The sequence below is a fragment of the Sylvia atricapilla genome, chromosome 1, assembly GCF_009819655.1.
Source record: "Sylvia atricapilla isolate bSylAtr1 chromosome 1, bSylAtr1.pri, whole genome shotgun sequence".
Lineage (NCBI taxonomy): Eukaryota > Metazoa > Chordata > Aves > Passeriformes > Sylviidae > Sylvia > Sylvia atricapilla.
This window is the reverse complement of record NC_089140.1, coordinates 36,190,938-36,203,300: the sequence shown is the minus strand read 5'-3', so window position 1 is coordinate 36,203,300 and position 12,363 is coordinate 36,190,938. Positions and strand designations below refer to the sequence as shown.

Below are 12,363 nucleotides of genomic sequence, written 5' to 3'. Positions count from 1 at the left end.
ATATCTGATCAAATATGATTGCCTGTGGATACAGGTAACTAAATTTACCTACCTAGTTGTGTTCAATGTACCCATTTCCATTATTATTTTGTCTGTGTGAAATAGTGCCAGAGGGCACATTACTGTGCAAAAGGGGCAGTATAGTAAGTGGTTTTCTATATTTTGTGGATTCCGCTTCATGTTTGTGACTAAAATTATGTGTAGACTGTTGGATACTAAGCCACTCATACTGAACTTCTGGATTTTTTTCACTCATCTGTCCCTGTCTCAATCCCTTTAATAGTCTCAGTGATCCGAAGTGTCTGGGTGGTGGCTTGCTATCCCTGAACTCATATTTGTCTTAGAACTGGGCATTTTTAGGTACACTATTTTCTTATTTCCCAGAATGTGTTTTACTGGTCTTCTTTCTACATACAGCCTTAATTTAACCCTTATCTGTGGAATTTATTGTAGTTGCAATTCTTCATGTAAAGTTGTCATCAGAAATTATAACCAATTGCTTTTTACTCTTTGTTTTCTCTCAGTTTTTAGTAAATACAAAGAGTATTGTTAATCATATGCTACTTCTAATGATCAATCTTCAAGATGAACAATTAACCTATTGTTTAAAAATAGTGAGTCGTAAACAGTATTTTCTTTTGATTTTACTTTAATCTAGGTTTAGACATATTGTGAGAATGTTTATATAAATTCTAACTTAAATGAATCATAGAATCAAAGAATATCTTGAGTTAGAAGGGACTCAGAGGGATCATCAGGTCCAACTCCCAGCCCTGCACACTACAGCCTCAAGAACCACAGCATGTACCTGAGAGTGCTGTCCAAATGCTTCTTGAACCGTGTCAGGCTTAATGATGTGACCACTCCTCTGGGGAGCCTGTTCCAATGCCCAGCCACTCTCAGGGTGAAGAACCTTTTTCAAATATCCAACCTAAACCTCCCCTGACACAACTCCAGGCCATTCCCTTGGGTCCTGTCACTGGTCACCGCAGGGAAGAGGTCAGTGTCTGCTTCTCTACTTCCTCTCACAAGGAAGTTGTAACTGGAGGTCTCCCCTCAGTCTCCTCCAGGCTGAACAAACCAAGTGACCTCAGCCACTCCTTGTATGTCTTCTCCTCAAGACCTTGCGTCCCCCTTGGGGCCCTCTGAACTCTCAAATAGCTGTAAATCTTTCTTCTGTTGTGGTACCCAAAATTGTACACAATATTCAAGATGAGGCCACCCCAGTGCAGAGTAGAGCAGGACAGTCCCCTCCCTTGCCTGGTTGGTGATACTGTGCCTGATGCCGCCCAGGACACAGCTGACCCTCCTGGCTGCCTGGGCACTACTAATTCATATTCAATTTACCACTGCCCAGGGCCCTCAGTCCTGGGGGGGCTGCTGTGCAGCCTTTCATTCCCCAGCCTGTCCATACATTCAGGTATGCCCTGTCCCATTCAGATTCCAGCATTTGCCCTTGTAAATTGTCAAGCAGCTGATGATTGCCGAGCCCTTTGAGTTGCTAAGATGGTTGTGCAAGGCCTCTTTGCCATGGAAGGAGTCAACATCTGTTCCAAATTTAGTATTGTCAGCCAACTTAGTACACCTTTGAGTCCTGCATCCAAATAATTTATGAAGACACTGAAGAGTACCGGCCTAAAATGGAGCCCTGCAGAACCCCACTAATGACTGATTGGCAGCTTAGTGTAACCCTGTTTACTGTGATGTAAATGAACGTGCCATGTTTATGAGTCAGATCAGGACTTCTTTGGCTCAGTCAGCCCATATGTAATACAGTTTTTAAATTCTACGTGTTTTTCTTCATAGCTTACATGACCAAGTTTGTAATTTTAACAGTCAAGTTCAAATAGAAATGGGGATAGAAAACATTTTTAGAAACTAGGAATTATATCTATTTTCTAAGTTTATTAGATATTACATGTAAAATACAGATGTAGATTTTATTAGCGTATTTGTTTTATATTTCCCACTGTTTTCTTCTGGCTGTTTATACTGGAGTTTCACATATAAGTATAAGGTCTTTACTTCACCTTTCCATTTATCTTATGGTTTGCCTCGGCTACAAAACTATAAACCTTGGAGTCAGTCTTCAAGGTGCTTAACTGATAGCACTGAATTGTAGAAAAGAAACCAGGGTCTTTCTGCATTTATATCTGTGATGTTCAGATGGGGTTAGTGATTAGAGTAGAATGTATTTCCTCTTTGTGCAGACCTGCTGACTTTTTTGTTATGTTCAGAATTAAATCAAGATGTGTTGAAGGCCAAGAAGTTGTTTCCTGGTAAAGGAAAGATTGAAGAGAATTTATTTGCCTTATTGGTATTTGTCATGTTGCCAGTCCTTAGTTTAAGGTAAACAATTATTAAGTAAGCAACAGAATCCCATCATATATTCACTAACTTTGTTCAATGTGAAATCAAGACTTTTTAAATACCAGAGAAGTCCATTAAAGAGTGTTTTAGAGATTAAGGTGCTTATTCATGGTTGTCCAATGTGACTTTGGATTTCTTCTGTCCCTGGGTCCATTACAAGAACTTGCATAAGCATTGTGTATCTACATGAGTGCACTAGCATCTCCTGTAGAGAATGTCTCAGAATCTCATAGTGAATAAATCTCATTTGAAATTAATTGAAGATACCAGACAAAAAGAGAATAGTAGCAAAACTTGAAGTGGACAAAGCTCACCTTTGAATAAAAGCTGAATAGTCTCTCCACCTTATTCATTTATTTATAGAAAATAGAAAGATTCTGCATTTTGCAGAAATTAAAATATCTATATTAAAATATGCTGAGAAAGGGATCCAGCAGCTCTTGCTTTACCAAAATTGTGCATGATCAGTTAGTACAACAGCAATTAAGGCCTAAATTGGGAGAGCCCTTCTATAGAACAAGACATGATCTGATCTTTTTGAGTGTAAGGTGCAATAACCACTTTTTTATATAAATAGACTTAGAGAACAACAACCATTAATTGTGGAAGGTAATGATTGCACATTGTATAATCTTAGAAGGTAGTCAGTTCTTCATGTGAAAATATGTGCAATTTGTAATTTCTTATTTTATGCTTTACCAGAAATAGGGCATCCAAAATAAAAATCATAATTGCGAAGAATAAATTTTCAGCCATGTAAAAAAAAAAAATCCGAACCAGTTCAATTAATGTATTTAGTGATGACAGCAGAGGAACCTTTTGGCCTTAAGCATATTACTTGAAAAATAAGGATCTCAAATATAGTGTTGTACTCTGTCATTTATATGACATCTGGGGACTTATTGAAATCCAGGAGTGCATGATTAAGGTTCTTTGAAAAAGAGAAATGAACTTTTAAGTGGCAAAATGTGAATATTAAATAACTGCAAACAACTTGTTTGCCCAGTCCATTTAAGTATAAATTATCTTTCATCAATTCTAATAAATTGACAGTCCATGGTTTAAATAAATTTTCGACACAATAGAAGAGTGTCTGTAATTGAAAAATTAAATTTTGCAACCAAAATTAAGATTCCTTAGTTCAGAGTACTTCCAGGTTAACATATTATTGAGAAGTTCCCATTGAATACTGCAAATCCGTACAATAAAAGGTTAGTTGTGGAAACTGATATAAGTTTTATTTTCTTATAAATCAAGAAGTTGGTAAAATGTACACTTACTGTTGATCATTAGAATACAAAACTATCTGTTAAAATCAATTAACATGCATATCTGATGACTGATTGTATAAATATGAAAGTCAAATAATTGTAATCGTTAGCCATGGCTGCAGGTCGTATGAGTTGTCAGCTCAAAAAAACTAGAGGAGAAAGAGGTTGATTTGCATATATTTAATGTGGCATGCTGTACATGTGGGAATTTGAGATAAACCTTTGCTGGTGATCTGCTTGTTTTTATCTAAAAATCAACTAGGAAATGTGGGTCATAACAGTCAAATTAGTTATGTCTTGTATTGATAGGAGTTGATTCAGTAGTTTGGGATTTAACATTTTTCTATGTTCCAATATTTTAGAATTGAATTTACCTTAGACACAACTGGAAGAAGCTGTTTAAAAAGTTATTCAGAAAAACTCAGAACATACTCAAAACTGTATGTAAAACTCCTATAACATTGTAGGACTGAGTTACTTTTACAGTTTTTAGTTAGACTTTTCAATATGTATAATAAACACTTTTTTACTTTCTATTATTAAAAAAATCAGATACATTTAAAATTTTCATGAAAAACTGCACTGCATCACAAATGTATCTTTCTATGTGAAGTGGACCAAAGAGATAATCTTTAATTTTATTGATCAATTGTAATAAATAGAGAGAGGAAATTGTGGCACAAGAATGAACCTTCTAGTCTTGAACTATTTATGCATTATTTAAATTCCTAAATATAATAAATGATTGCAGATTTCTTTTATTTATCTTTTTCATTGATAATGCAAAATATTTTGTGTAATGTTATAACAATTCCAGGAGTCCTTGAAAAGTGGGTCCAAATGTAGTGGTCAGTACCTTATATTAACTATAATCTGGTTAAGCAGGTCTGTTCAGCCTTTCTCTTTCTGCATGTGTTTACTCCTGAGTATTAAAATAAAAATTCCTTTATTTTTATATTACATGGCAGTCTCCTTCTAAAATTTCTGTTTCCTATGTTCATGAGTTCCCAAAGGAAGGAAGCAGCAGAATGTGGTTTCTTTTTGGTCTGATTTGTACGTTCAAACTAAGAAACTTTCTGATAATGGCAGTATCAAAAGGTAGAGAATGAAATAGCTTGGTTGCTCAGTCCTTTTACTGTGAACCTGATTTATAATTTTGCCATTGTAAATATTTGAAATTTGTTCTTAGGTGCAGGGTACAATCCAGTTCCTTGAATTGTCACCTGAATTAGTTTAGTGCTAGCAAGGGGCCTCCCTGTGGAGGGTATGACCTGTTGTAGCACAGCTTCCCAGATTGGGCAGAGTAGAGAACGCACACGATTTCTCAGTTTTTGCTGTTCTCTGTGAAGTACACCTGAACATCAGTGCCTTCCGCTTTAGTCTTCTGTAGACAAATCTTCCTCATGATCTGCGTAGTGTAAGGCATCTATATGATGTTTAAGGGCTGGGGGGGAAAAGGATCAGCTGGCAGAAGAGAGGAAGGGAATCAAATTCAGTTTCTGTCTTTCTCTCTTGTGTAGGGTGGAATTTGCATGTGACTGCAAGTAGGAGAAAGGTGGCAGTATCCCAGGTTATGGGCTGGTTTGTGTCCCTCTTTTAATGACTTACATGTCTTATTTGAACAGGTAATTATGACCCTCCAGCTTAGACTGAAGTAGTTGTGTGAGGAGGTGAGTTCTGTAACCACAGATTAGAAGCCCAAATTAAACATTAAAGTAATTTAAAAATAAGTAAATTTTAAAAGGACAAAAAAAAAAAAAAAGGGGTTTAAGATGTCACAAACCGTAATTACAGTTTTAGTTCTACTATAACTCATTGAAAAATCACTGCTACCAGAGGCTCCAAAGCTGCAGATGAGTGCTCTATGACCAAATGGTTCTTCCTTCAGAAGGTCTGATTCCAGAACCTCCAGAGCCATTGTATGTCTCAGTAATCCTCAAAGTCTTTTAATATGTGAAAGTGTAGGCTGCTTTTACAAGGACTCATTGCTTTTAAAAAGAAGCATTTGGGATATATATGATTTGTTTTGGGGCTGGATGGGATTCAGAGATGTGGCGTGGGAATGAATTGTCATTTTGGAAGAGAAATCCATACACTAAATGAGAATACCTTAATAAAAAAACCAGTCTCATTTGTCCCACTTCGGAAACACATACTGTGAGAAGAAAGTGCTTCAGGTTCCTTAAAATATAGAAGTTTTTGTGCTGTTGTGTCTTGGGGCTTGCAGTGTTATTAGCTCAAAGGCAAGGTATGCTTTTTCATGATGACTATATTTAGCCAGGAGGAATAGTCCTTTCTAAAGCAAATTGAAATGCGTGTATGAGAGCATGAAATTGTCAGCAGCGCTGGTGCACAATTACATTACTTCTACATACTCTTTTGAATGACCACACAACAGAACAAGTGCTTCATTTCCACTGTGTTGATTTTTCTTGACAAAACATGGCAGTCTATCCAAAGGAGGGTGTTTAGCCAAGATAAATATAAAATTTATGATTAAGCAAAGTGTTTTCTTATTATAATCCCTAAAGAGAATTTGAGACTTGTTAAATATAATGTGCCCAGGTAGTTTTAAGAGTAAATTATCCTTTATGCTTTTAAATGCTGAAATACAGCAGCACCATCAGCAATTTGAGCTATTACTTGGAGAAACACCACTGCACACTGACTACCTTTGAAATAAGTAGCAAAAAACCATGCATGTATACAATATTTGATGTATTCCTTCATTTTTACAGTCCAGTAGAGAGATAAAGAAACCATGTCAATAGCATGGTTTGTAAAGCCGTCGTGCTCTTTCCTGTATGTAATGTGTGTTATGGAAGAAAGCAAATCAACCTTTTTGACAGAATGGATAAAAGTTGATAGCATGATTACACTTGTGGCACATTTCTTCAACTGCTATATTTACAGAGTACCACTCTGAAGAAAGCTGTAGTGACTGTCAATATTATTCATTAAAATAAATGGAGACTGAAAATTGATTGAGGAGAAGAGTGGATTTTGACCTTTCTGGTACCAGTGCTGACTTTGGAGTGCAGTATTCTAATTAAATTGTGAATGTACTTAGATAGTGGATATTAAATGATCTCACTATATTCTTTCAAGGACTATGAACTTCCAAAATCAAGGATAACATTAGATGTCAGCCAAGTATTTTGTCCTTCTTGTGGTTTGTCTTTACATCTGAATTAGTGCCAGTTTGCACAGATTGTGTGTCAGCTTAAATACAAGAAACAGGCCTCAGTCTGCTTGAACTCATTCCACCAAAGACTTCTAAAAACTTTCGGTAGTCTGCAAACTGTAATGGTTGTTTCACATTAGGTTGCTTTGTAGAATTATAAAACAGCTTTTCTTGTGCTTTCAAATAAAATGTTGTCATCTGCTAATGAATGAGATACCATCTGTAATAATTAAGGTTATTCTACTTGTGTTTCCCCTGCAGCAAAACTTCTGAGGGTTTGCAGAAGACAATAGGAGAACCACCAAGAAGGCTATCGCAGTGTTGTTGTAAGTACTGCGCCCAGGAAAAAAAAAAAAAAAAAAAAAAAAAAAAAGAAAAGAAATATGTGAATTAAGAATGTTGTAAAGAGATTTTCATTTTTGGGGGGAAAAGTGAGCTACATAAAGGGATTACATGTAAAATACAGAGCAGGATGTATTGTAGCAATCATGTTAATAATTTACAAGGGAAAAACTGCACTCTTGTAAAATCTAAAATTGTATCCTTGTGCAGTGTAATCAGGAATTCACCAATAGCAGTGAAAAATATTTCTCTATCCACCAAAGATTGATCTAGTTTATATACATTTGTTTATTTAAAACTATCAGAATTTAGAAAATCATTGTAGTTTTGTAGGTTTGTCATTTGTTTTAGTGACTTATTGTTTAGGTTATTTTGCAGAATTATTTATTTGCTGATTTATTTATGTATTTCATTATTTATTTATTTGATTATTTAGTAAATTATTTATCTGATGAATTATTAATACATCTTCATGACATGCTTTAAATTATTTATAACTTAATTTTGAGTTTATTGCTTTTCGACGCTGCATTGTTACTGACTAGTTTTGATTTTTTTTTCTTAGTTCTTGAAAATTAAAGTACTAGCTCTAAGGCAAAAGTATATTCTTTGCAGAATCCATAGATGATTTCCAATGAAGTAATTTACCATGTAGATACTAATTCTGTTTAGTTTTATATTGCTTAATACCACTTTTCTACTTATTTAGCTTTTGCTTCTGTGATTTCATAGGTGTGTCAAGATCAAATGAGTGACCTTTAAGGGGCAAAGATAAATGTTTACTTTAAACAGTGTAGGAACAGAGTAATCTTATTCCCCCTTAACAAGTACTCTTTAATTATTCTTCAAGTTAACGTATATTTTTGTCCAAGTAAAATGGATGTTTTTAAAATGAGGCTTTTGATGTTTGAACCAATGCATTTAACTTTTAATAAGAAAATAAAATATTCACATTAGTAACCCATATGGAGAGTTCTTTTTCAGTGGCAAGGTTTTAAGTATACATAGGGAGGAATGGTGTTATCTTTGGACGCATGCAGAAGGATGTACATGTTGAGGGAAGAAAGGTGGATAGTAAGGGTTATTTTTCTCCTAGTGTTTTTTGCATGCATAGGAATTTATAAGCTCTTCAAATTTAGCATGCCTGTGTTATTGTACAGAAACTACTCTCAGGTGCTGTGATCACAAAGAATCATTTCTAGTGCACAACATAATGTGAAACCTCTTTTTGTGTTCCTTTCTTCTGCCAATCAAAAAGGTCTGAAATAACATCCTTACTCCATAGAGGCTTGAGTGAATGTACAAGGGCAGTGAAAGGGGTCAGTTTCAGGCTTTAGGTATGAGCACCAGTTCAACAGAGTTTAAAAACTGTGCCTGGGATCAGAATTTGACTTGGAGTCAATTCTGACTGATGGGCTGGCTCTTCAGGGCCAGTGAGCCAGCTTATTGTGGCCTCCTGAAGTTGTTTGGCCTCAGTTGCCTGCAAGTACCTCGGGTAGTCTGAAACCACCTTGCAGGACTGACAGCCCCATCTCAGAGCTGTAATGAATAGGGCAAAGCAGCAGTTTCTCTGCAGAAGTACCGTGTGCATAATGTGGCCTTTATTCTATGTTTAGTGCTTGAAATGAATTACTATATACTTTAAAGTTTTAACACAGCATGGAAAGGCTGCATTGTACATTTCAAGTTTCAGTGCTGTTGAAATACAGTAGAAATGGCCTCTGTAGACAGGTTTCACTATAGAACTTAAATTATGCATGTGTATATCCAAATTCCTTATTTTGAAATATTGAATGTATGAATATTTAATTTGTATCTTGCTTTAGTATCTTCATATGCTTGCCTTAAAGGAAGCTGTTTCCTTTGATTTATATACATGGATAAAAATGTGTGTACAGTATGTATCAATAGTTTTTCTCTCTGTGGTGTTAGATGAACAGCTTTAGATAATGATAGCTACTGATTTTTATTCTGCAGCTTGCTACCATTGTATAAAACGTAAATTTGCCGTATTTGTTCTATTAATCTTACTTGAATTTCAAATTCATTTGCTTTCCAGAAATATTTTCTTAATTACATGCGTTAAGAAAAGTCAAGTATGTTGCGGATCTTAATGATGCAGTATTTTTGGTCTGTGCACAGTAACAAAGCTCTGAATATTATTATTTGGGGCAGAGTTCCAATCTGAAATTTACATTTCTCCTTATTTGAATGTTTTCACTGAAGCTGAGAACTCCAAGGGAGTTCCTCAACATATCCTAGTTTATGCGATATGCTCTCTGAAATTCAGTACACTCTTATTTCCTTTTGTAAATGAGGTCTTATTGTTAAATAAGACCTATTATAAGCAGCTACAAAGGTAAGTGCTGTCAGTGCATTCTGCCACCAGTTCCTTGAAGTATGAAACACTCCATGAAAGACGTGCTACTACTGTTATGGGATAATATAACGCAGCTTATGTGTTGGCACTGAGAGTAGCTACTTCATAATGATGACAAGTGAAAGTACAGCCAAAGGTCACATTAAACAAGAGATTTCTTTCACACCTCATCCATTTTCTGGATGTGGTATGAAAATAGCTTTGTTCCCTGTACTTCAGTATTTTTAACAAGGAAGTTTTCTTGAAGTAATTTTTTATGCCTTGTATATTATTTTGTTCATATTTTAAGAGGTAGACTGTGGAATTCTAGCATGTTAAATTGATGCTACACAAGGGTTTGAAATTAGCTTAAATTTTGGGTGAAGTTAGACAACACAAGTAGTACTTTATCTCACTACATTTTTTAGTTTGCAGATTTGCTTAAATACATAGCTTTAAGTTCTAGAAAAGGAACTATTGATGTGTGTTGTGTTTAACCCAGCTGGTCACCAAATACTTTGTAGCTTCTCACCCACTCCCCTCTCTGCCATGATGGGATGAGGGGTAGAATTGGAAAAAGATAAAACCCATGAGATTTTGAAATAAAAGTTGAAATAAAGTAAAATATAATAATAGTAATAATAATGAGAAGAGAGAAAACCGAGAGGAGGAATAAAACCCAAGAAAAACAATTAAAAAAATAAAATTGCTCACCACCTGCTGGCTGACCCCCAGCTTGTGTCTGTCCTTGAGCAGTGATTGGCCTCTTCTGGTCAACTCCCCCGTTTATAGACTGGGCATGATGTTCTCTGGTATGGAATATCCCTTTGCCAGTTTGGATTGGCTGTTCTGACTCTGCTGCCTCTCAGCTTCTTGTGCACCTCCACACTGGCAGAGCATGAGACACTGAAAAGTCCTTTGACTTAGACTAAGCCCTGCTTAACAACAACAAAAACATTGGTGTGTTACCAATGTTATTCTCATCCTAAATCCAACTCACAGCTCTTTACGGCTACTGAGGAAGAAAATGAACTCTATTGCAACCAAAACCAGGGCACTGTGCAAAGTGGTATTTATATTGATGTTGCATGACCATGGGTTTATTATTTTTTGCATATTTTTAAAAGAAATATACTTTTTGCCTCCCAAATTAGTCTGTTCAGAAATAGGAAAAGAATCAACCTGGCTGTGGTGACTGTTTCTTAGCTCTGCTTTAATGAGATCCTACCAGTACTGTTAAAGGATAATTTCTGCTGGAATGGTGAACCAGGATGTTAAAATAAGGCAACATTTTATAAAAATGATTAGTAAGTATTAGATAATGAACATGAAGCTGACTTGTTTCACAGAGTGTTGAACAGTTAGGAGATACTGGTTGGGAAGCCTAAATCTGGTATATTATTGGTAGGTATATTTCTGTTCTAATCTAACTCCATAGAAATTGCAGAAGCCATATTAAGCTCTTCTTCAATTTGTTTCATACAGATAAAAGAATTTGCATCTCATGACTCACATATTTCCTGTTGTATCTTTAATACAGCCATTTTTAGTATTTTCCTTGCCTCTTTACTCTATTGGTATGCTTAGAGAGTCTGTGTGTAGGAGCTTGTTATTTCACCCGTGAGGCAAGGAGGAGTTCAAATCAATAGCAGTGTGTTGTTGACACTAAATGATGTTTCTTCTTGCCACAATAAGACTTGATTTTGTCATCCTGATGATGCTAGCTTGCTTCACATAATAGGGATCAGCACTCTCTCAAATCAAACTTTACAAGTTTAAAAAGTAGGAAATACTAGAAAAATAATCCAGTATTTGTGACCAAATACATGCATTGGCTTTGTAAAGTGAATATGCAAGTTCTGTTCCATTTTGTGGGGTAGCTGCTTTGCAAGGCATTTTGGAAGTCTATGTTAAGAAGTGTAGAGCTGATCAGAGCTGACATTGATGAAAGTCTGGTATTTTAAAAAGATATATTGCAGACATTATTTAAAATATTAAGTTCACATGAAAGATGGATCTTAGTAAGACCTGGGCTAAAGAACCCTAACAAAACAAAAAGCCACAAGCCAATAGAAATTCTGTTTGTTTCATGGAAAGATCTTTGCAGCACTGCCTAGAAAGAGAATGTGTACAAGAGGGAATACATACAACCAGCAAGATGTTACCAGGCCTGGTCCATGATTGCACTCTACAGCATGGTCCAGAAGGATTAAGCAGTTCCTGACTTGAACTAAGAATCCCATAGGGAGGCTGCAGCTATAGGACGATGTGAATTTCAGAGAAATAGTATAACCATAGTAAGCAATGCTATGATGGTAGGAATTTCCAGGCTTAATTTTGGTAACAGTGGGTTATTATGAGCACAGGGCCTTTTGTGTTGGACATCTGAAAGCAATGACAGAGTTGAATCATTCTATTATGTTATCAAAATACCTACCTACTTACAACAATATTTATGCATTTATTTGCATACTTTTCACTGAATGAAAGATGCTACCTTTTTATCTGAAAGAACTTTAAAAGGTATGTCTGCATGATTAAACATTCACATGGTAAGTTGTGAATTGTTCTGCTATCATTGTTTAGTATTTTTATGCAAAACGTGGCTTCTCAAATGTTCATAGTGTAAACTGCAATTTTTTGGTTTTACAATATCTCCCCTTCTCACTTCTTCTATAGGATATTCATAAAGTCACCTTACATAAACTGTCCATGTATTGTGGTGTATTTCTTGAAGAGTAAATGCCTCCTGTTTTGCAGGCAGTGAAATAAATCCTCATGAGAACTACAGTAACTAGTTATATTTCAGTAATGATCGTGACTATTATATAAACTTC

At 35.5% G+C, this 12,363-nt stretch overlaps 1 protein-coding gene across 3 annotated transcripts in view; it reads left to right on the top strand.

The window, feature by feature from the left end:
- Positions 1-12,363, top strand: part of TBC1D5 (TBC1 domain family member 5) — a 316,602-nt gene that overhangs the window by 21,925 nt on the left and 282,314 nt on the right. For 2 of the 3 annotated variants that reach the window (XM_066319616.1, XM_066319630.1), the window contains exon 2: positions 7,087-7,148. The gene's annotated coding sequence lies outside the window, so the exon portion shown is untranslated. Of the gene's footprint in view, positions 1-6,712; positions 7,149-12,363 lie in introns of those variants that run through there. The other variant, XM_066319620.1, reaches the window with a different exon arrangement.